The sequence below is a fragment of the Dama dama genome, chromosome 20, assembly GCF_033118175.1.
Source record: "Dama dama isolate Ldn47 chromosome 20, ASM3311817v1, whole genome shotgun sequence".
Lineage (NCBI taxonomy): Eukaryota > Metazoa > Chordata > Mammalia > Artiodactyla > Cervidae > Dama > Dama dama.
In genome coordinates, this window is record NC_083700.1 from 25,026,724 (window position 1) to 25,051,236 (window position 24,513).

Below are 24,513 nucleotides of genomic sequence, written 5' to 3' on the forward strand. Positions count from 1 at the left end.
CAAATGGGGTATTGCATTTGAAAGTGCCTAGAATGTATCCAAGAGGAGTGGACACTCAACACTGTTGAGTTTCTTTCTTTTTTTTTTTTTCCAATCTTTAGTTTTATTAAAATAGGATTATTATTGTGATAATAGCATTGTAGTCTTTTTTTTTAATCTTTCAGATACATAGTGAATATTTATAGATGGAATTATACATTTAGTATTTGCTTCAAAATAACAAGAGAGTTATAGAAAGTGGATAGAAATGAAGATGAAACAAAGATTGACCTAAGTTGGTAATATTAAAGACAGACACTGAATTATTATAGGACACATTGTATTATTTTGACCATGTTTGCAATGGAAGCACGTATGTGTGTATCTGCATTAATATAAATGTATAAATACAAATATTCATTTATTGACTGTGCTAAGTCTTTGCTGAGACATGTGGGTTTCTCCGGTTGCAGGGCATGGGCTTAGTTGCCCCATGGCATGTGGGATCTTGGAGAAAGAAATGGCAACCCGCTCCAGTGTTCTTGCCTGGAAAATCCCATGGACATGGGAGACTCACGGGCTACAGTCTATAGAGTCTCAAAGAGTTGGACACGACTGAAGTGACTGAGAATATGGGATCTTAGTTCCCCAACCAGGGATTAAACCTGGGAAGGCGGACTCTTAACCACTGGACCACCAGGGAAGTCCCCAAATACTTATTTTAAATGATAAAATGTTTAGTAGGGATTCTCTTCCACAAGATATCACCTTTTGAAAAGGGGACTATACCTGGTCACTGTTTACAGGAGCACAATTCTACTTCCTGAACTTGGTCCTAAGCAGCCCTGCATAGAGAGCCTGCTTCTGCCCTCCTGTAGCTACTGGCATCTTCCTCATCCCCATCCTTAGCTATGGAGTCTACAGCCCCACATGGTTCCCGAGTCCAGTTCTAGATTTCATCAAATTCATTGAAATATTCAAAGTAACAACAACAGCATTTACATATGCTACCAGCATTCCTTAAACCCAAAATGCTTCAAAGATTCAAGTCATACACATTTAAAATACATAGAAAAATAATAGAATTTATACAAAGTAGATTTTTATAAAACAAGTACATTACAAGAAATATATCTTATATCCAAGCACAAAAAATGTGGAAATATACATGAAGTATACATTTAAGAAAAAACATTTATTTTTAAATGCTGGGTAGGAGGGCACAAATGGAGTTCTAGTTTACAGTATAACTCTGAAGAGAACTTCAATTTGCTAGCAGAAATTTTCACTCTAGTCTCAAGCTTCTAAACAGTTCCTGATGGGATTAGACGGCTGTTCCTCTTTCTAAATTCTGCTTAAATTTCAGCTGTGTATTTCCCATAGAATCTTTCTGCCTTCTTGTTGAATTTAGCATTCCTTTCATTAATGTAGTCAATATCTGCATCATCATTATAAGGACGTCTCCAGCTGTATTTGTCTCGTTTTTCAATTTGTTTTTCCAGGTCTGTGACCATGCTGTCAATTTCCTCTGTGGAAGGCACATGTGTCCCATGAAGAAGACTGTTGGACGTTGGGAAAAACTCTTCTCCATGCTTTTCTCTCAGTCTCTCGTATGTTTCCATGTCTGGTTTGATCTGTTTGGTCAGTCGATGATACTGGCGAAGCTGGGCAGCAGCATAATCTGAAAATCCCAGGTCAGGGTTTTTCCTCCTCTTTTTTCTCTCCCATCTTTCTGCATCTTCTGCACTGATTTCTAGCAACTTCACTTTCTCATAGTCTTCCCCTCTTGCTGCACATTCCTTTTTCTTTCCTTCTTCCTGTAGTTCCCATTCCAAACGAGCTTTTTTGGCTTCCCAATTTGCAGGTAACTTAAGTTTTTTATCTTCTTCAACAACTTCCTGGTGTTTGTCACTGTTGAGTTTCTTTTGAGAATCTCTCTAAGGCTATCTGTCTACAGGCCAGCAGAAGTAAACCAAGCCAGAAAACGTAGTTGTTTCAGCTGCCTGGCAACCATCTAGTGTATGATTAAAAGAGACATCAGAATAGCTTTCACCCTACCCCAGTCAGCCCCCAACAACCAACAACTCTCTGACATAGCAAGAAACACAAAATATCTACCCTCTTAATTTAAATCTAAGGAAACAGGTAAGGTGGTCTGCTATTGCCACCTCTCTAAGAATTTTCCACAGTTTCTTGTGATCCACACAATCAAAGGCTTTAGTGTAGTCAATGAAGCAGAAGTAGGTGTTTTTCAGGAATTCCCTTGCTTTTTCTGTGATCCAACAGATGTTGACAATTTGGTCTCTGGCTCCTCTGCCTTTTCCAAATCCAGCTTGAACATCTGGGAGTTCTCAGTTCATGTACCATTGAAGCCTAGCTTGGAGAACACTGAACATTACTTTGCTAGCATATGAAATAAGTACAGTTATGCAGTAGTTTGAACATTCTTTAGCATTGCCTTTCTTTGGGATTGGAACGAAAATGCCTTTTCCAGTCCTGTGGCCACTGCTGAGTTTTCCAAATTTGCTGGCATATTGAGTGCAGCACTTTCACAGCATCATCTTTTAGGATTTGAAATAGCTCAGCTGAAATTCCATCACCTCCACTAGCTTTGTTCGTATTGATGCTTCCTAAGGGCCACTTGTCCTCACACTCCAGGATGTCTAGCTCTATAAGGGTGATCACACCATTGTGGTTATCTGGATCATGAAGATCTTTTCTGTATAGTTCTTCTGTGTATTCTTGCCACTTCTTCTTAACATTTTCTGCTTCTGTTAGGTCCATACCGTTTCTGTCCTGCATTGCGCCCATCTTTGCATGAAGAGATCTCTAGTCTTTCCCATTCTATTGTTTTCCTCTATTTCTTTGCATTGATCGCTGAGGAAGGCTTTCTTACTCTGCTTGCTATTCTTTGGAACTCTGCATTCAAATGGGTATATCTTTCCTTTTCTCCTTTGCTTTTCATGTCTTCTTTTCTCAGCTATTTGTAAGGCCTCCTCAGACAGCCATTTTGCCTTTTTGCATTTCTTTTTCTTGGGGATGGTCTTGATCACTGCCCCTATACAATGTCATCAACCTCTGTCTGTACTTCTTCAGGCATTCTGTCTATCAGATCTAATGCCTTGAATCTATTTGTCAATGTCACTGTATAACTGTAAGGGATTTGATTTAGGTCATACATGAATGATTTAGTGGTTTTCTCTACTTTCTTCAACTTTAGCCTGAATTTTGCAGGTCAAGAGGCAACAGTTAGAACTGAACATGGAACAACTGACTCATTCCAAGTTGGGAAAGGAGTACATCAAGGCTGTATATTGTCACCCTGCTTATTTAACTTATATGCAGAGTATATCATGTGAAATGCTGGGCTGGATGAAGTACAAGCTGGGATCAAGATTGCCGGGAGACATATCAATAACCTCAGATATGCAGATGACACCACCCTTATGGCATAAAACGAAGAAGAACTAAAGAGCCTCTTGAAGAAGGTGAAAGAGGCAAGTGAAAAATCTGGTTTAAAACTCAACATTTAGAAAACTAAGATCATGGCATCGGATCTCATTACTTCATAGCAAATAGATAGGGAAACAGTGGAAACAGTGACAGACTTTATTTTCTTGGGCTCTGCAGGTGGTGACTGCAGCCATGAAAAAGTTCCTTGCTCCATGGAAGAAAAGCTATGATCAACCTAGACAGCATATTAAAAAGCAGAGACATTACTTTGCCAACAAAGGTCCATCTAGTCAAAGCTATGGTTTTTCCAGTAGTCATGTATGGATGTGAGAATCAGACTATAAAGAAAGCTGAGTGCTGAAGAATTGATGCTTTTGAACTGTGTGGTTGGAGAAGACTCTTGAGAGTCCCTTGGACTTCAAGGAGACCAAACCAGTCAATCCTAAAGAAAATCAATCCTGAATATTCATTGGAAGGGCTGATGCTGAAGCTGAAACTCCAATACTTTGATCACCTGATGCGAAGAGCTGACTCATTAGAAAAAGACCCTGACGCTGCGAAAGATTGAAGGCAGGAGTAGAGGGGGATGACAGAGGATGAGATGGTTGGATGGCATCCCTGACTCAATGGACTTGAGTTTGAGCAAGCTCTTGGAGGTGGTGAAGGACAGGGAAGCCTGGTGTGCTGCAGTCCAAGGGGTCACAAAGAGTTGGACACAACTGAGTGACTGAACAGCAACAAATTAAATCTTGTAACTCGAGGAAAGTCAGGAAAAGAAAACTTCAACTCTATCACCAACACCCCATTTGCCTTAAGTAACATGAATTGCACTTCTGTAGTTAACAGATGCTTCACCAGAGAACAGGGTGATCTGCCAGAGAAAGTGAACCAAGATTGATTTGTCCAATATCTACTACTATAAGGGCTTCCCTGGCAGCTCATATGGTAATGAACCTGCCTGCAATGCAGGAGACCTGGGTTTGATTCCTGACTCAAGAAGATCTCTGGAAAAGAGAATGGCAACCCACTTCAGTATTCTTGCCTGGAGAACTCCATAGTCCAGAGGAGCCTGGCGGGCTGCAGTCCATGGCCGGGGGGGGGTGGGGGGTGGGGGGTGGGGGGTGGGGGTGGTCACAAATATTCAGATATGACTGAGCAACTAACCCTTTCACTACTATGAGTCAAGCCCTCTTACAAGCCCTGTACAGTCTTATTTTCATGAGCCCATGGGTATTATTATCCTGATTTATCAGATGAGGAGACAAAGACTCAGAAAGTTTAAGGAGGTATACAACACAGTAAGAGGTAGCTCGGAGAAGGCAATGGCACCCCACTCTAGTACTCTTGCCTGGAAAATCCCATGGATGGAGGAGCCTGGTGGGTGGCAGTCCATGGGGTAGCTAAGAGTCAGACATGACTGAACAGCTTCACTTTCAGTTTTCACTTTCATGCATTGGAGAAGGAAATGGCAACCCACTCCAGTGTTCTTGCCTGGAGAATCCCAGAGACAGCGGAGCCTGGTGGGCTGCAGTCTATGGGGTCGCACAGAGTCGGACACGACTGCAGTGACTTAGCAGCAGCAGCAGCAAGAGGTAGCTACTTCCCCCTTTTCACCTTTCTTTAGTCTCCCAACACGTACTCCTATCATCTTGGTTGCTTTGGAGAAGCACAGTGTCTTCTAGCCCACGATAGAGAGGAAGCAATAAAGACCATATTTCCATCTTTGTTCAGTTTCATCCAATGCTAGCTTCATCCTAAACTAGTCACCAGTTAACTTCAGTGGCTTGTGTACATGCTCAGTCGTGTCTGACTCTTTGCGGCCCCACGGTCTTTGCAGCCTGCCAGGCTCCTCTGTCCATGGGATTTTCCAGGCAAGAATACTGGAGTGGGTTGCCATTTCCTCCTCCAGGGGATCTTCTTGACCCAGGGATTGAACCCACATCTCTTACATCTCCTGCGTTGGCAAGCAGATTCTTTGCCACTACTATGCAGTGTTAAACTCTGTCTACTACAGTATTCAACTCTGTAGCTTTACTATGTACTATCAAGCCCACACTGATGAAACAGTGGGCAGTAAAGGTGGAGAATTACATTTTAAAAATTAAAACTCAACCTGTTTACTCACTTGCTAAAAACAAATTTTCGTAGTGTGAACTTGTTCCTGAATTTTTTTTTTAAAGAAGACCATTGTGTTCTCAAGATGAAATGAGTGGAAATACGCTGTTTCCTGCTGCCCTGTCTCCTGCTCTTTTTCTCTTTCTCACCCCGTCTGCATCTATTACCAGTTTCTTCTGTCCAGAGACGCTCACAGCTGTTTCTCCTCCTCCCTCTCAAGCTCTCTAGGGCAGCTTTCATTCTTCTACCTCGGCACGCCTGGGGCCACAAGGAAACTCCCCCACCGTATGATTGCTTCCACACTTTTCTAGGCTTTAAAGAGTATCAGCTGAGAACTGCTTATTGATCCCGAGTGGGGAATCCTCCCTGACAAAGCAATTTGCAGTTGATGAAGGAATGTTGAGGCGTCCTTTCTGCTTCCTGCCCCCACTCCCACATCCCATCTGCAGGTTGATACCCTCCAAACCAGAGCGCACCCTTGCTAGTGCCTCCTTTTCTAAGTATTAATATTCCTCGGGAAGCTGACTTTTCTGTTTCTCAGACACTGATTTTTTTCTGATCGAAGTATAGTGATTTAAAATGTTGTGTTAGTTTTAGTTGTGTAGCAAAGTCATTCAGTTATTTTCTGATTACATTCCATTATAGGTTATTGGGCTTCCCTGGTGGCTCAGATGGTAAAGAATCCACCTGCAATGTGGAAGACCTGGGTTCGATACCTGGGTTGGGAAGATCCCCTGGAGGAGGGCATGGCAATCCACTCCAGTATTCTTGCCTGGAGAGTCCCCATGGACAGAGGAGCCTGGCGGGCTACAGTCCATGGGGTCACAAAGAGTCAGACATGACTGAGTGACTAAGCACAGCACATAGGCTATTACGAGATATTGACTTAATTCCCTGTGCTATATAGAAAGTCCTTGTTGATTATCTATATTATGTATGATAGTCTGTATGCATTAATTTCATCCTCCTAATTTGTCCCTCTCTCTCCCCTTTGGTAACCATAGGTTTGTTCTCCGTGTCTGTGAATCTGCCCTGTCTTGCATACAGAGTCATTTGTACTATTTTTAGGTTCTGCATATAAGTGATCTCATATAGTATTTATCTTTCTCTGACTTCACTAATATTCTCTAGGTCCATCTATGTTGCTGTAAGTTGCAATATTTCATTCTTTTTATGGATGAGTAATACTTCATAGTTTGTGTATGTGTGTGTGGGTGGATACCATATCTTCTTAAGCCAATTGTCTGTTGATGGGCACTTGAGTTGTTTCTATGTCTTGGCTATTGTAAATAGAAGACATTGATCATTTGAACCACTTGATCATTCCAGTTTTAAATTAGATCTCTAGCTAGATTAGAGGAGCTTCCATGGTGGCTCAGTGGTAAAGAATCCATCTGCAATGCAGGAGATGCAGGTTTGAGCCCTGGGAGATAGGAATGGCAACCCACTCCAGTATTCTTGCCTTGGGAATCCCATGCACAGAGGAACCTGACAGCCGACAGTCCATAGGGTCAGAAAGAGCCAGACATGACAGAAGTTACTGAGCACACATGCATGCCAGATTAGAGACTTTATTTTGAAACTCAAATATGGAAAGGAATCAATTGCTTCCCAAGTGTTTAAGTTCCAGGAGAAACAGATTTCTCCTGCTCCGGTAGCATGAATGGCTCATACCCTCTGCTACCCACCAAGCAACAGAAAACCAGTGGCGGGGCTAAGGCCGAGCAGCAGAGGCTGCTGCTGATGTTATTTTTGGTTAACAGGGCCCTACCGCAGCCTCGTCAGTGAGTGAAGGGATGGGGACTATAGCAAGCAGAGTTGGAGCACTCACTTTGCTCCAGGAAACATGCTGGTCACTGTCAAATATGGGATTTTAGCCTGTCCACAACCTTTCTAGAAGATTCAACCCCATGTTCCTAGAAAATGAAGACTTTCCAAGGGCCTTTCTCCTATCATCACTAATTTGTCAATGAAATATCTGAACTCAGAGAAGTTAAATAGTGGCAGTGATGGAGGCAACTTGGTGCTCTGCCTCCCGGCTCAGTGCACTTTCCATTTCTCCACCACCAGCAAGGATTCCACATACTCAAAATTCACACTGGGAAAAAAGTAAGTGTTTTGGATTGTCCATTTGGTATTGTGACATCTGCTGTTATTTTGGGCTTCCCAGGTGGTGCTAGAGGTAAACAACCTACCTGCCAATGCTGGGGACATAAGAGATACCAGTTCAATCCCTGGGTGGGGAAGATCCCCTGGAGGAGGGCATCACAACCCACTCCAGTATTCTTACCTGGAGAATCCCTTGGACAGAGGAGCCTGGAGAGCTATAGTTCACAGGGTCATAAAGAGTCAGACATGACTGAATTGACTTAGCACGCAGACACACTGTCATTTTATTATTAAAAGTCAACAATTCCAAAGGAGACGCTTCTTTTTTTTTTTTTTTTTTTATTAGTTGGAGGCTAATTACTTCACAACATTTCAGTGGGTTTTGTCATACATTGATATGAATCAGCCATGGATTTACATGTATTCCCAATCCCGATCCCCGCTCTCACCTCCCTCTCCACCTGATTCCTCTGGGTCTTCCCAGTGCACCAGGCCGGAGCACTTGTCTCGTGCATCCCACCTGGGCTGGTGATCTGTTTCACCATACATAGTATACATGCTGTTCTTTTGAAATATCCCACCCTCACATTCTCCCACAGAGTTCAAAAGTCTGTTCTGTATTTCTGTGTCTCTTTTTCTGTTTTGCATATAGGGTTATCGTTACCATCTTTCTAAATTCCATATATATGTGATAGTATGCTGTAATGTTCTTTATCTTTCTGGCTTACTTCACTCTGTATAAGGGGCTCCAGCTTCATCCATCTCATTAGGACTGGTTCAAATGAATTCTTTTTAATGGCTGAGTAATATTCCATGGTGTATATGTACCACAGCTTCCTTATCCATTCATCTGCTGATGGGCATCTAGGTTGCTTCCATGTCCTGGCTATTATAAACAGTGCTGCGATGAACATTGGGGTGCACGTGTCTCTTTCAGATCTGGTTTCCTCAGTGTGTATGCCCAGAAGTGGGATTGCTGGGTCATATGGCAGTTCTATTTCCAGTTTTTAAAGAAATCTCCACACTGTTTTCCATAGCGGCTGTACTAGTTTGCATTCCCACCAACAGTGTAAGAGGGTTCCCTTTTCTCCACACCCTCTCCAGCATTTATTGCTTGTAGACTTTTGGATAGCAGCCATTCTGACTGGCGTGTAATGGTACCTCATTGTGGTTTTGATTTGCATTTCTCTGATAATGAGTGATGTTGAGCATCTTTTCATGTGTTTGTTAGCCATCTGTATGTCTTCTTTGGAGAAATGTCTGTTTAGTTCTTTGGCCCATTTTTTTGATTGGGTCATTTATTTTTCTGGAATTGAGCTGCAGGAGTTGCTTGTATATTTTTGAGATTAATCCTTTGTCTGTTTCTTCATTTGCTATTATTTTCTCCCAATCTGAGGGCTGTCTTTTCACCTTACTTATAGTTTCCTTTGTAGTGCAAAAGCTTTTAAGTTTCATTAGGTCCCATTTGTTTAGTTTTGCTTTTATTTCCAATATTCTGGGAGGTGGGTCATAGAGGATCTTGCTGTGATTTATGTCGGAGAGTGTTTTGCCTATGTTCTCCTCTAGGAGTTTTATAGTTTCTGGTCTTACATTTAGATCTTTAATCCATTTTGAGTTTATTTTTGTGTATGGTGTTAGAAAGTGTTCTAGTTTCATTCTTTTACAAGTGGTTGACCAGTTTTCCCAGCACCACTTGTTAAAGAGGTTGTCTTTTTTCCATTGTATATCCTTGCCTCCTTTGTCAAAGATAAGGTGTCCATAGGTTCGTGGATTTATCTCTGGGCTTTCTATTCTGTTCCATTGATCTATATCTCTGTCTTTGTGCCAGTACCATACTGTCTTGATGACTGTGGCTTTGTAGTAGAGTCTGAAGTCAGGCAGATTGATTCCTCCAGTTCCATTCTTCTTTCTCAAGATTACTTTGGCTATTCGAGGTTTTTTGTATTTCCATACAAATTGTGAAATTCTTTGGTCTAGTTCTGTGAAAAATACCGTTGGTAGCTTGATAGGGATTGCATTGAATCTATAGATTGCTTTGGGTAGAAGAGCCATTTTGACAATATTGATTCTTCCAATCCATGAACACGGTATGTTTCTCCATCTGTTTGTGTCCTCTTTGATTTCTTTCATCAGTGTTTTATAGTTTTCTATGTATAGGTCTTTTGTTTCTTTAGGTAGATATACTCCTAAGTATTTTATTCTTTTTGTTGCAATGGTGAATGGTATCGTTTCCTTAATTTCTCTTTGTTTTTTCATTGTTAGTATATAGGAATGCCAGTGATTTCTGTGTGTTAATTTTATATCCTGCAACTTTACTATATTCATTGATTAGCTCTAGTAATTTTCTGGTAGAGTCTTTAGGTTTTTCTATGTAGAGGATCATGTCATCTGCAAACAGTGAGAGTTTCACTTCTTCTTTTCCTATCTGGATTCCTTTTACTTCTTTTTCTGCTCTCATTGCTGTGGCCAGCACTTCCAACACTATGTTGAATAGCAGTGGTGAGAGTGGGCACCCTTGTCTTGTTCCTGATTTCAGGGGAAATGCTTTCAATTTTTCACCATTGAGGGTGATGCTTGCTGTGGGTTTGTCATATATAGCTTTTATTATGTTGAGGTATGTTCCTTCTATTCCTGCTTTTTGGAGAGTTTTAATCATAAATGAGTGTTGAATTTTGTCAAAGGCTTTCTCTGCATCTATTGAGATAATCATATGGTTTTTATCTTTCAATTTGTTAATGTGGTGTATTACATTGATTGATTTGCGGATATTAAAGAATCCTTGCATTCCTGGGATAAAGCCCACTTGGTCATGGTGTATGATTTTTTTAATATGTTGTTGGATTCTGTTTGCTAGAATTTTGTTAAGGATTTTTGCATCTATGTTCATCAGTGATATTGGCCTGTAGTTTTCTTTTTTTGTGGCATCTTTGTCTGGTTTTGGAATTAGGGTGATGGTGGCCTCATAGAATGAGTTTGGAAGCTTACCTTCATCTGCAATTTTCTGGAAGAGTTTGAGTAAGATAGGTGTTAGCACTTCTCTAAATTTTTGGTAGAATTCAGCTGTGAAGCCATCTGGTCCTGGGCTTTTGTTTGCTGGAAGATTTTTGATTACAGTTTCGATTTCCTTGCTTGTGATGGGTCTGTTAAGATCTTCTATTTCTTCCTGGTTCAGTTTTGGAAAGTTATACTTTTCTAAGAATTTGTCCATTTCATCCAAGTTGTCCATTTTATTGGCATAGAGCTGCTGGTAGTAGTCTCTTATGATCCTTTGTATTTCAGTGTTGTCTGTTGTGATCTCTCCATTTTCATTTCTAATTTTGTTAATTTGGTTCTTCTCTCTTTGTTTCTTAATGAGTCTTGCTAATGGTTTGTCAATTTTGTTTATTTTTTCAAAAAACCAGCTTTTAGCTTTGTTGATTTTTGCTATGGTCTCTTTAGTTTCTTTTGCATTTATTTCTGCCCTGATTTTTAAGATTTCTTTCCTTCTGCTAACCCTGGGGTTCTTCATTTCTTCCTTCTCTAATTGCTTTAGGTGTAGAGTTAGGTTATTTATTTGGCTTTTTTCTTGTTTCTTGATGTAAGCCTGTAATGCTATGAACCTTCCCCTTAGCACTGGTTTTACAGTGTCCCATAGGTTTTGGGTTGTTGTGTTTTCATTTTCATTCATTTCTATACATATTTTGATTTCTTTTTTGATTTCTTCTATGATTTGTTGGTTATTCAGAAGTGTGTTATTTAGCCTCCATATGTTTGAAGTTTTTACAATTTTTTTTCCTGTAATTAAGATCTAATCTTACTGCACTGTGGTCAGAAAAGATGACTGGAATGATTTCAATTTTTTTGAATTTTCCAAGACCAGATTTATGGCCCAGGATGTGATCTATTCTGGAGAAGGTTCCGTGTGCACTTGAGAAAAAGGTGAAGTTGATTGTTTTGTGGTGAAATGTCCTATAGATATCAATTAGGTCTAGCTGGTCCATTGTGTCATTTAAGGTTTGTGTTTCCTTGTTAATTTTCTGTTTAGATGATCTATCCATAGTTGTGAGTGGGGTATTAAAGTATCCCACTATTATTGTGTTACTATTAATTTCCTCTTTCATACTCGTTAGTGTTTGCCGTACATATTGCGGTGCTCCTAGGTTGGGTGCATATATATTTATAATTGTTATATCTTCTTCATCGATTGATCCTTTGATCATTATGTAGTGTCCTTCTTTGTCTCTTTTCACATCCTTTATCTGAAAGTCTATTTTATCTGATATGAGTATTGCGACTCCTGCTTTCTTTTGGTCTCCGTTTGCATGACATATTTTTTTCCAGCCCTTCACTTTTAGTCTGTATGTGTCTCTTGCTTTGAGGTGGGTCTCTTGTAGACAGCATATATAGGGGTCTTGTTTTTGTATCCATTCAGCCAATCTTTGTCTTTTGGTTGGGGCATTCAACCCATTTACATTTAGGGTAATTATTGATAAGTGTGGTCCCGTTGCCGTTTACTTTGTTGTTTTGGGTTCACGTTTATACAACCTTTCTGCATTTCCTGTCTAGAGAAGATCCTTTAGCATTTGTTGAAGAGCTGGTTTGGTGGTGCTGAATTCTCTCAGCTTTTGCTTGTCTGTAAAGCTTTTGAATTCTCCTTCATATCTGAATGAGATCCTTGCTGGATACAGTAATCTAGGTTGTAGGTTATTCTCTTTCATTACTTTCAGTACGTCCTGCCATTCCCTTCTGGCCTGGAGGGTTTCTATTGATAGATCAGCTGTTATCCTTATGGGAATCCCTTTTTGTGTTATTTGTTGTTTTTCCCTTGCTGCTTTTAATATTTGTTCTTTGTGTTTGATCTTTGTTAATTTGATTAATATGTGTCTTGGGGTGTTTCGCCTTGGGTTTATCCTGTTTGGGACTCTCTGGGTTTCTTGGACTTGGGTGGCTATTTCCTTCCCCATTTTAGGGAAGTTTTCAGCTATTATCTCCTCGAGTATTTTCTCATGGCCTTTCTTTTTGTCTTCTTCTTCTGGAACTCCTATGATTCGAATGTTGGGGCATTTCACAGTGTCCCAGAGGTCCCTGAGGTTGTCCTCATTTCTTTTGATCCTTTTTTCTTTTTTCCTCTCTGCTTCATTTATTTCCACCATTTTATCTTCTGCCTCACTTATCCTATCTTCTGCCTCCGTTATTCTACTCTTGGTTCCCTCCAAAGTGTTTTTGATCTCATTCATTGCATTATTCATTTTTAATTGACTCTTTTTTATTTCTTCTAGGTCTTTATTAAACATTTCTTGTATCTTTTCAATCTTTGTTTCCAGGCTATTTATCTGTAACTCCATTTTGTTTTCAAGATTTTGGATCATTTTTATTATCATTATTCTAAATTGTTTTTCAGGTAGATTCCCTATCTCCTCCTCTTTTGTTTGACTTGGTGGGCATTTTTCACGTTCCTTTACCTGTTGGGTATTTCTTTGCCTTTTCATCTTGTTTAGATTGCTGTATCTGGAGTGGGTTTTCTGTATTCTGGAGGTCTGTGGTTCCTTTTTATTGTGGAGGATTAACCCAGTGGGTGGGGTTAGACGATTGGCTTGTCAAGGTTTCCTGGTTAGGGAAGCTTGCGTCAGTGTTCTGGTGTGTGGAACTTGATTTCTTCTCTTTGGAGAGCAATGGAGTGCCCAGTAATGAGTTTTGAGATGGGTCTATGTGTTAGGTGTGACCTTGGGCAGCCTGTATGTTGGTGTTCAGGGCTATGTTCCTGTGTTGCTGGAGAATTTGCGTGGTATGTCTTGCTCTAAAACTTATTGGCTCTTGGGTGGTGGTTGGTTTCAGTGTAGGTATGAAGGCTTTTGGACAGTCACTTATTACTTAAAGTTCCATGTAGTCAGGAGTTTTCTGGTGTTCTCAGGTTTTGGGCTTAAGTCTCCTGCCTCTGGATTTCAGTTTTATTCTTCCTGTAGTCTCAGGACTTCTCCAACTATACAGCACTGATAAGAAAACTTCTAGGTTAATGGCGAAAAGATTCTCCCCCGTTAGGGACACCCAGAGAGGTTCACAGAGTTACATGAAGAAGAGGAGAGGGAGGAGGGAGATAGAGATGAGCAGGAGGAGAAAAAGGGGGACTCAAGAGGAGAGAGACAGATCTACGCAGCTGTCTGTTCCCAGAGTGTTCTCCGTAGCCCAGTCACCTACAAAGATTCACAGAATTGGATTGGGAAGAGAAGGGGAAAGGAGGAAATAGAGGTGTTCTGAGGTAGAAAACAGAGAGTCAAGATTGGGAGAGAATAATCTTCGGTTTAAAAATAGGGCTTCTCTTCTTTTTTTTCTTTTTTGTAAGGTTATAGTGTACTGAAAATGAAAATTAAGGAGTAGTAGAGGAGTACTAGAGGACTTTAAAAGAAATAAGAGAAAAAGAAAAATAGAAAATAGAAGAGAAAAAGGAAAGAAAAAAAAGAAGAAAAAAGAAAAAAAAAGAAAGAAAAAGAAAAAAAAAAAGAAAGAAAAAAAAGTTTTTTTCCCCCCCCTAATTAAAAAAATCGTAAAAATCTATGGAAATGAAAGTTAAGGAGTAATGGGGGAGTAATAGGGGATTTTAAAGGAAAATAAAAGAGAAAAAATTTAAAAAAAATAAAAAAAGAAAAAAAAAAAAAAGAGAAAAAAGTAAAATTATATCTAGGAGTTTCTCTGGAGCTGTTGCGGTCAGTGTGGGTTCGGCTCAGTTTCAGATAGCTCCTCGTTCCAGCTTACGCTTCTCGATATCTACAGGCCCCTTCCGGTGTAGTCGGTGTTTTCTAGAGGGATTTTAATCTGTTGCACCAGTCCCTTCTGAAGCGGTTCCCTTTGTTTATTTGGCTTCTGTTTGCCAGTCTCTTCAGAGCCTCATTTCCGCCCTGACACAGGCGGGCGGAGGTGGACTCTTATTCAGGTAGCTAGTTCCGTCGCTCTGCGGGGAGGGGCTGACACTGCGCGGAGGGGCTGGTGCTGTGGGGACGGGCTTGCGCCGCGGAGTCGGGCTTGCGCCGCGGGGTCGGGCTTGCGCCGCGGGGTCGGGCTGGCGCTGCCGGGAGGGGCCGGCGCAGTGGGTACGGGCTTGCGCCGCGGGGACGGGCTGGCGCTGCCGGGAGGGGCTGACGCTGCTTTCTCCGTCTGCGCTGCTCAGGCTCCCGGCTGTTCTATATGGAGCACGCCCCACGCTGCGCGAGGTTCCAGCCCTCGGGTGTTCCACAAAAGCGCGGAACGAAAAGCTGCACCTGCTCTCAGTGCCTTCCCCGAGGAGACGCTTCTTTTCAGGCAAGGTACTGACTATGAAAGCTGCTGCCTGGGTTGCAGCTTCGATATGCAAATCCTCTGGATCCCCTTAGCCCACTTTCATAATGATAGGCCTTCCCTTCACAAAATAGAATGTTCATTAAGCAGCAAAACTACACATTTACTTATATTAGCATAAGTTCACATTTAAAAGGCTAATAAAATTTGGAGCAAGATTAAAAATAAAAGTTGAAAACAGAGACAAATTACTCTCATAAGCTTAAGCCTTTCCCTCTTTCCAAAGAATGCTTCAAATGAAATTTGAATTTCCAAATGCTCTGCTTCAAAAAGGAATGGGATTAACAGTTCTTTTCAGCTATAGTATTTAAGGTCATAAGGTATTCCTCTTCCTGACACTCAAAATCTGCTACAGGACTTTTCCTCTGAGCAAATATCACTGCTTTTTTGCTAGTCTCAAGAAAGGCTGTTCTTTGCTTTTGTGTGTGCCCTTTCTACTTTATGTAAAGGGTTTTTAGTGTTTTATTTTTTTTCCTTTTAACTTTTTTTACTGGAGTTGTTGTTTTTATTGGAGTTGTCTTTTTTATTTAATTTTAACTCCAATTTATTGGAGTTGTCTTTTTTATTGTTGATTAACAATGCCGTGTTTGTTTCAGGTGTACACCAAAATGATTCAGTTTTACATGTACATGTATCTATTCTTTCTCAATTCTTCTCCCAATTAGGTTGTTATAGAATGCTGAGTAGAGTTTCCTGTGTTCTGCAGTAGGTCCTTGTTAGTCATCCATTTAAAATTTTTGCTGTTATTATTAAAAGTGGGACCAAAACCCCTAGCCTATAACAAAAATTAAATTTTGTAATACATTGAAATAGAGCACCATATGGATTTTAGAGACATTGTATAATTTATTCACAGGTATTCAGACAATCTAAAATAACCTAACCCTCCCCTGAAGGTCTTATCAATACCTCTGCTCCATTATCTTGCCACCTTTATTTGGTGAGTAATTTCTAAGGCATCATTTATTCATTCTTCCAGAACAATGGCGCCAGGACCAAACGGCAGACCAAAGAATTACAAGTGAAATCGATACAAGTAGAGTAGGTGATGCTCAGGGTGAAAACATCTAGACAAGTGATAGAAGATACACCAATTAGCCAGTCGTTCTACAAGAATTTATTGTGTGCTTGTTTGATTGGTGCTGTCTGACTGCAGGACCATCTAGTTTAAATAGACAAGGAGATTGTAAGAATGTCAAGATGTCAAGCGAATTGGACCTGAAAACTGGACAGCCGCTGAGGGCTGTTAAGTTAGCCCTCTGCCCACCTTGCTCTCTGTGGGCAAAGGGTGTGCAGGCCCTGATCCTGTTTGTGCAGTTCCGTCTTCCTCCAGGACATCATATTCTTCTGATCCGTGGAGACCACTGCTCATTCTCAAGCCTGCCTCTCAGTTTGTCTCTCCAGACTGTGGAGAGACTCAAGCCTTGACTTGGCTTGTCTTTCCCACCTGGTTCCCACAGTGATTGTCTCAGGTGCCAAGTATTACAACTCCAAATTTCAGAAAGAGGAATGTAACGGGTCCAGCTTGCATCAGAAGTGGTCCAATCAGCCGTGACCACGGAGTCATGTCTTATAAGCATGGCCATCTCAGGAGACCCCTCATCAGGGGCGAGAGGTTAGGGGACTTACCAGAGAAACGAGATGTGGGCTGATTGATTTTAAACACTAACTCTATGCTCTCTACAGCACAGTCAGGCAGAACAAACATGGCAGCATAGACAAAACCACCTTCGGCCACGTCCTCATTAGTCTGGACAAGTTAAATGACTCTCAACGTTGATTTCCTTGTCTGTAGAATGGGGACAATAACTACCTCTAAGTGTTAAAGTGGAGGTGAAATGAGAGGATGTTTGCCAAGTGTTTGGCACAGGACAGCACTCAGAGAATGCTAGTTTCCTTTTGTGCTTGTTTATGCTAGGCTATACCCCAAGTTTAGAAGCATCACCTCTCATAAGTGTTATGGCAAGTGGAAAGCAAACCACTAGTATTTACACTGCTGAAAAACCAAGAATTCTCTGCAATATAGACAGAAAATATTAAACAGACACTTTCCCAGCATCTCTTTTTTTGGTGCCAAATAACATTAACAATTAAAGTTTACACAGTGCTTGACAGTATAGAAACCATTTTTCTCTCCTGTCTCCTCTTGTTATAACGACCTTGTAGGGCTGATAAACTTACTAGCCTCCTTCTACAGCTGAGGTTAAATAAGCTAGTCAAGGTCACATGGCTTATAATCTACAGATTGGGATTTAAGCCTGATCCTTCGACTCTAAAGTCTGTTATGCTTTTCAGTTCATTCACCAGAATCAAATTAAGCTCAGCGTTGACTATTTCAGGAATGGGCTCCCAGGTTTCTCTGGGTAAAGAATCTGCCTGCAATGCAGGAGATGCAGGAGAGGCAGGTTCGATCCCTGGGTCTGGAAGATCCCCTGGAGGAGGGCATGGCAACCCACTCCAGTATTCTTGCCTGGAGAATCCCTTGGACAGAGGAGTCTGGTGGGCTACAGAGTTGGACAGGGCTGAAGTGACTTGGCACATTTCAGTAACAGACTGCCCAATTTGTTATCTGGTTCCCCACCTCCTTTCCACCACTACACCAGGTAAAGTCTAAACCCTGTACTGTGACTTTTAAGAGCCCTCCACAGTTGGGTTCCAGACTCTCTTTCCAGCCTCATAGAGTACATTGACCAAATACACCATACTCTTTTGTGCCTCTGTGGGTCTCCTTACTTCTTCCTGTCCTAAAAGTATCTTCCCTCTCTTCTGGTCTAGTGATGTCCCATAAAACTTTCAAGGTCCAGTTCAACTGTTGGCCCTCTGGAAAGCCTTCCTCACAGCCCGACACCAGGCATCATTATTCCTTCCCTCCTCTGGCTCCCCTGCAGTGTTTTCACACAGCCTTGAATTACAGCAGCGACAGACAGTGACAGGAACAGAAGATTCTTCACCTTTGTGTCCTCAGAATCTATCACAGCACCTCGCACACAGTAGATACTCAATAGAAGTCTGAGTTGAATTGATTGAAAGTACCAAAAGTTGTATAACCACAACAGAACTGGTTCTGGAAAAATGTCTTTTGGTCATTACAATGATCTGCATATACTCTGCCTACCCCAGAGCACTGTAAATGAGTTTCAAGTCCTTTTCTGATTCATCACTCTATCCCTGACAACACTTTTTTTAAAATATTCATTTTAAAAATTTTATTTATTTGGCTGCATCAGGTCTTAGTTGTGGCATGTGGGATCTTCCTTGCATCATGTTGGATTTTCCAGTGTGTGTACTCAGCAGTGCGCTCATGTGGGCTCTCTAGTTGCCCTGTGTAAGATCTTGGTTTCCTGACCAGGGGCTGAACCCAGGTCCCCTGCATTGCAAGGCAGATTCTTAAACACGGGACCACCAGGGAAGTGCAACCATGCTTTGTTCTTAATAAATACACAATAGCATTCAAGAAATGGGAATTCCTTAAAGATCTGACATGACTACGTGAAGAGAATTGTGAAATATGCAAGTTAAATTTCATGTCTTCTACTCAAAGGGCATAGGTACTCTGAAGTTTTACCTTGTAGAGTGTGCCCAGGTAAATGGCACCTGGCTTGAGCCAATTCCATTGTGGAATGCAAAATTCAGTAGACCACACCATCTCAAATCGCTCACAATGCCAGGAAAGAAGCCATGCTCGGATCAGGCACCGGTTTCAAATATTTCCTCCAAGATGGCTCAAGATACCTAAGAACAAGTGATAATAATATTTAAAAGCAAAACAAAACACCTGTGAGCTGGGCCCTGTCATCATATTACACTGTGGTCATCCTACTTGTAATTTATAAGACTCAGGGAAATCAGTGGTTAAAGCAGGAACCATCTCGGCTCCAGCTTCCTCACCTAAAAAAGGGGAATAATATTTGTAATGACTTCATCAGGTGGATGTGAAAATTAAATAATACACAGAGTTTAAAACAGTGTTTGCCACATGGAGCACGAGTTTGCTTTTCATGATTATCATTGCTGCTACTGCTGCCACTGTTATTAATGACAGAATAAAAGGGCGATTTCAGAGGGAAAATGCAAAAAGTTTGCCAGCCTTCACCAAAGCTTCCCTGGTGGTGCTAGTGGTAAACAACCCACCTGCCAATGCAGGAGACATAAGAGAAGCAGGTTCAATCCCTAGGTCGGGAAAATCCCCTGGAGGAGGGCATGGCAACCCACTCCCTATTCTTGCCTAGGAAATGCCATGGACACAGGAGTCTGGTGGGGTACAGTCCATGGGCTCACAAAGAGTTGGACATGACTGAGTGACTTAGCACACATGCATACACGCACCAAATTCTAGGCCCAAGTCACTTTGTTTTACTGACCTAGATTTCATGACTAGACCTGAACGCTAAAGGAAATCATTAGGCATCCTTGACTTTGCCCTTGAGTGTTTGTGAAGGCTGAGTAGTGGTTGGTGATCTTTCCAAATCTCTAGTAGGTCCCCTGGACTGGATAAAATGAAAGATTAAAAATTAAGCCATCTGCCCTCTCTTCCCTGCCCATCCCCATGCTGCCCTCCTTCTGCTAGACCCGTTCACTCTGTGCCTCATTCTTCCCCTGTCAATTGTTCACAGTGTCCTTTTGTCCTATAGCCCTTTTCCTGTGGTCATTTGTCTGCATTTGTATGACACTCATCATCTGGCTGATGTGGGTCCCTGTACCTTCCAACGGGTTAAATCTTACTTCTCAGACAGCAGTGAACTCGTCAAAGGCAGGGCAGCAGCTGGTGCCTCAGATTAGTCCATGCTCTGAATTCCTGCTGCCTGCTCTGTAAGGCGGTGTGTGACTTTACCCTCATGTTTTGTTGTCTCTCCAGAAAAAAATTTTTTTAGTGCTTGTGATAGACAGCAAGGAGATCAAACCAGTCAATCCTAAAGGAAATCAACCCTGAACATTCATTGGAAGGACTGATGCTGAAGCTGAAGCTCCAATACTTTGGCCACCTGATGCGAAGAGCTGACTCATTGGAGAAAACCCAGATGCTGGGAAAGATTGAGGGCATGAGGAGAAGGGGACTACAGAGGATGAGATGGTTGGAGGGAATCATCGACTCAATGGACGTGAGTTTGAGCAAGCTCTGGGAGATGGTGAAGGACAGGGAAGCCTGGCATGCTGCAGTCCACTGGGTCAAAAAGACTCAAACATGACTGAGTGACTGAACAACAAAAATAGGTTGAGAGAATCTAGTCATGTATTGCAAAAGACCTTAAAAGAAAATGTAGAGTAACACATACCAGGTATTGTCCAGATGTTTATTTTAAATGTTTTTCCTAGGTGTTCATTTTAAACCCTCTTCTATTTTCACGGAGGGTGCTGCTTCTTTGACATTTGTCTAGAAAGGAAGAGTTCTTCCTGTCCAAGTAGGTGCCAGGTCCAGTCCCACCCAGTTTTGAAGTCAGTCTGACAAAAACCCATGCTTTTCCGGGGGCTCAGACCCTCACCCAGTAGGTCTGGAACTGGTCTTATTGCTACTCATCTGCACCCTATCTTATATACTTGACGTTGAGCCTGACAAGCCATAGCTATGTGTTTCTCCCATCAGAAGGCCCAACTCAAGTGACTGGGCTTCTCCCTCTCTTTCCTACTGAATACTTTCCTTGTGGGCTGGCAGCCTGCCTAGACCTCCAGCTCCACTTAGTCAGCCAGTCTGACTCTGTCCACAACCCTCCCGTGGCAGGGGAGCAAGGCCCTGCCAGCCAAAAGGCTTCAACGTTCAGTGCTCTTATGGAACAAGCGAAGCTTGCCAAAGATGAAGGCCAAGAGCAAGGTTAATTCACTGCCAGCAAATGCTTAATAATGGAATAGTAACCCAGGACCAGGAACCCAGAACCAAGCTTAACTGTATGTTACTATGCTCTACTGATTGCTGCCATATTGATTCACTCTACTGGACTTTCTCAGAAACCTGTGGCTTGAGTCAAGAGTGAATTCACTGACTCCTACAAGGGGTAGTTGGGCATCTTTCTGATAAGCCCCTGAGCCAGAGCTGATTCCAGCTTCTCATCATGGTCTCCAGCCCCTACAATAGAGGGCTTCTAAGGTTGCTCAGTGGTGAAAAAAAAAAAAATCCACCTGCCAATGCAGGAGATGCCAGAGACACGGGTTTGATCCCTGGGTCAGGAAGATCCCTTGGAGAAGGAAATGACAACCCACTCCAGTATCTTGCCTGAAAATCCCATGGGCATAGAAATCTGGTGGACCTATAGTCCATGGGGTCTCAAAGAGGTGGACACAACTGAGTCTGTGTAATATTCCTACACAGCAATTCCTCTGACATGAGTCTTTCTAAGGTTTTCCTTCATGGGAACTAGAGATCAAAAATAAATCTAAGGGTGAGAGAACACACCAATCCTTATATGTTACCTGGAGGCCCCGGCCTTAGCACCACACCAAGCTGAGTCCTTTAAGGGAGTTCCAGGAGCTGCCACCGGCTCATCAAACAGGGTGTCCTGGTATGGTTCTCCAGCCCTTGTTCCCCCTAATGCTGTCATTTCCAACTAGGAAAGATTTTATTCGGTGTGCCTGTTTGCCAAAACTCATATAAATCAGGGTGCACGCTTTGCAAGACTTAGATTTGATTAATCTTAAAAAATTTAGAAGCTGCATGAGTGGGGTTTGAGATTAAGTGTGCAAAGATGTTTAGGAGCAGCCTCCCCACAGCCTTCAGATTGAGATGGATGAGGAGCAATACTGGGTTTGAGCTGCCCATAATTGAAAAAGTGTGTGCCCAAAATATCATATTTATCCTTCATTTCTCCAAGAGCCATAACTCTTAAGGCCTTCTGTTAGAACCTCAATAAAGTGAATGTCTTCAGCTTTAAGAGTCCCGGATACTCTCAGCGTTTATGATACTTATAGAACAGGGTTGGAATGCTGAGGATAAAAAGTATTGTGGGGAAAGAGGGCAGTCACTTTCCTAAAGGGAACTGGTCCCTAGGATTCCCTGAGAAAGCAACACCAAATGGTAGACAAGTAGCACTGGTGAGTGAGTGAATAATAGGAGGGACTGCCAACACACAAATAAAATCTGCCAACCCCAGAGGGCTGTGTCCATAGCAGCCACAGCATCCTCCCAGAAGGCACCCAGGGCACAGTCAGAGCTGCTAGGGGCCCAGTGCGGGGGACTCCATTCACTCTCTGTTCTGCATAAGTGAAAGTGGTTCCCAAAGCTGTGCAACAGGGTGGCTGTGAGTAGCTGGAACCAAAGGAGAGACCAACGTGTGGGCCCCAGGGGCAGGATTGTAGGTCCGCCTGCCCTCTCTAAGCTCTGAAATGATGACAGTAGCCCCTTCACAAGACACTGAGGGATGGCATTCATAAAAGCATTGAGCAAATGCCAAGCACCTACCCTGGCTGCAGTCTCTTACCTGCCACGACTCTGCTGCCTGACTACAACTTCAGTGGGCCAACAATGAATCTGCTGCTCACTCCCTGACCACCCACCCCCATCCTTTTCCATTTCACCCATCCCTGCTTCCTTAACTCTTCTTGTTTTAAATGACATAATACAGACCCCCAAACAGAGGCAACTGTAGATCAGACCTTGGACTTCAAATCTGTCCTGAAAATTAACTTTGTCCTTTGCTCTCTTTGGAATTCTTCAATGTTGACATTTAAAAGTTCAATGAATTTACACGTATTCCATGGCTGATTCATATCAATGTATAACAAAACCCACTGAAATGTTGTGAAGTGATTGGCCTCCAACTAATAAAAAAAATAAATAAAATAAAAGTTCAATGAGTGTTTCGTGTGAGTGCATTTGTATTCACACCATCACCAATACACAAATAATTCACAGAGGACGTTTCTAGTTAAGGGCAGGCCAAGGGCTATAAAATCAACTTTCAACGTGAATCGGAAATTAAACTTAAGTATTAAAAAGTTGGCAAGAACCTTAACATAAGATTTTATTTTCACTACAAGTCTGTTGAGTTTGAAGAAGGGTCATGCTTAGTAGCTAAGCGGAAGAGTCCCATGTTAGAAAAGGAAAAATGGGGTGATTCTCCTTGTTTATACTTTTAAAGGTATAATGCAGAGTTGAAAGAGATGATATCAATTAGCACACTATTCTCACCACCCATTGGAGCTGGTAGAGTTGGTGACACAAAGAATGAATGGGCAGGTCAATGGACTCCCGGCTCTGTATGAGGATCACAACAGGGCATTTCACAGGTACCAGCTCATCAATGCTCCCTGGGGAACTGTACGGCATGCAGCATCCCAGACTGCCCCGAGGTCCTGAGTGAAGAGCTCTGGATGGTCAGGGGACCATACTGAGAAACTCACACGCTTAGTGAAAACCTGCTCACCAAACCTCCATCTATACCAAGGACACCCAGGGGTTCATTTGATTATTCTTGAAATTTATTCATAGGTTTAAACTTTTGTAAAATAAGAAGCAAAGTCAAACAAAACAAAAAAACAACCGAAAACCCATCCTCTCCCTAAGTGCCTATTCCTCTGAACACCTCGACATCTCAGAAACATAAGCACGTAAGACAAAGGGGAAATGGAATTCACCTCCAGCCTTAGTTCTTGGCTCAATATGGAAATATGTGTGCCTTGAATTTCTTCTGCACTTGTTGAAAAGCCACATAGGGGATGCTTGGTCAGAAGTCTGGCCACTTCAGATGAGACCAGATGACGGACTGACAGCATATATGAAGGGGTACTTTTGTCCCTGATCCTCCAGAGGACAGAAGAGGGGCCCTGCCAGACCTACAGGTGTAGCTGCATTTTCCCCACCGGGTGACGAGCCACAGTCAGAAATTCTTTTCCTAGGGCCTAAGAACCCAACATATGTGACTGATTAGAGCTAATATCTCATTTCTAATTCCACTGATTCCTTGAAAAGAACAGATCTCAAAGACCATGGCTATTAGCAATTTCATCTCCTCCCCCATGGTGCTCACTGCCCCCGAGCCAGGGAGAAGGTGGCCAGCAGAGACTGTCGCCAGATGTGGGTGGCAAGGACTCCTGCTGCCCTCTGAGCGTCGGTGGGGCACGGTATCCGGAGGACACGCCTGCAGTCAGAGCAACACAGACCCGCACACGGGGCTCTTTCGCCTCCTGTCTTTCCGTTTCCAAGCCACAGCTGTGGTAGAGCCACCATTAATAATGAGAAAGCTCTTTTCTGGGCCCACAAACTCTCCGACTTCCTCATCCAAGATGCATTCCTTTCTCTGGCCCTTCAATCTTCCTGTGGTTTGGTAGGAAAGCCTCTCCATGGCCTTCCTTTTTGTTACCACAGGAAACAAAGGAAAAGCTTGGGTTCCATCCCTCCAGACAGAAGATTTTAGTCCTCAGAGTGAATTTCTCAATGTAGACATAGCAGCATCTCAGGAGGCCTGGCCCTTAGGCCCCTCAGAACAGAACTGAGGAACAAATAGACTTGGACCTGCTCAGTCAGCCGTTGCGAGCTGTGGTGGGGAGGGGGTGTTCCACACAACACCTCAGTGGTTTTCCCTGAAGTGGCCTCAGTGTTTACTGAACTGAGTTAATCACATG

At 42.4% G+C, this 24,513-nt stretch overlaps 1 pseudogene; it reads right to left on the bottom strand.

Moving 5' to 3' along the window:
* Window positions 1-1,288: 1,288 nt before the first annotated feature.
* On the bottom strand, window positions 1,289-16,336 carry LOC133074504 (pre-mRNA-splicing factor SYF2-like; annotated as a pseudogene).
* Window positions 16,337-24,513: the final 8,177 nt, after the last annotated feature.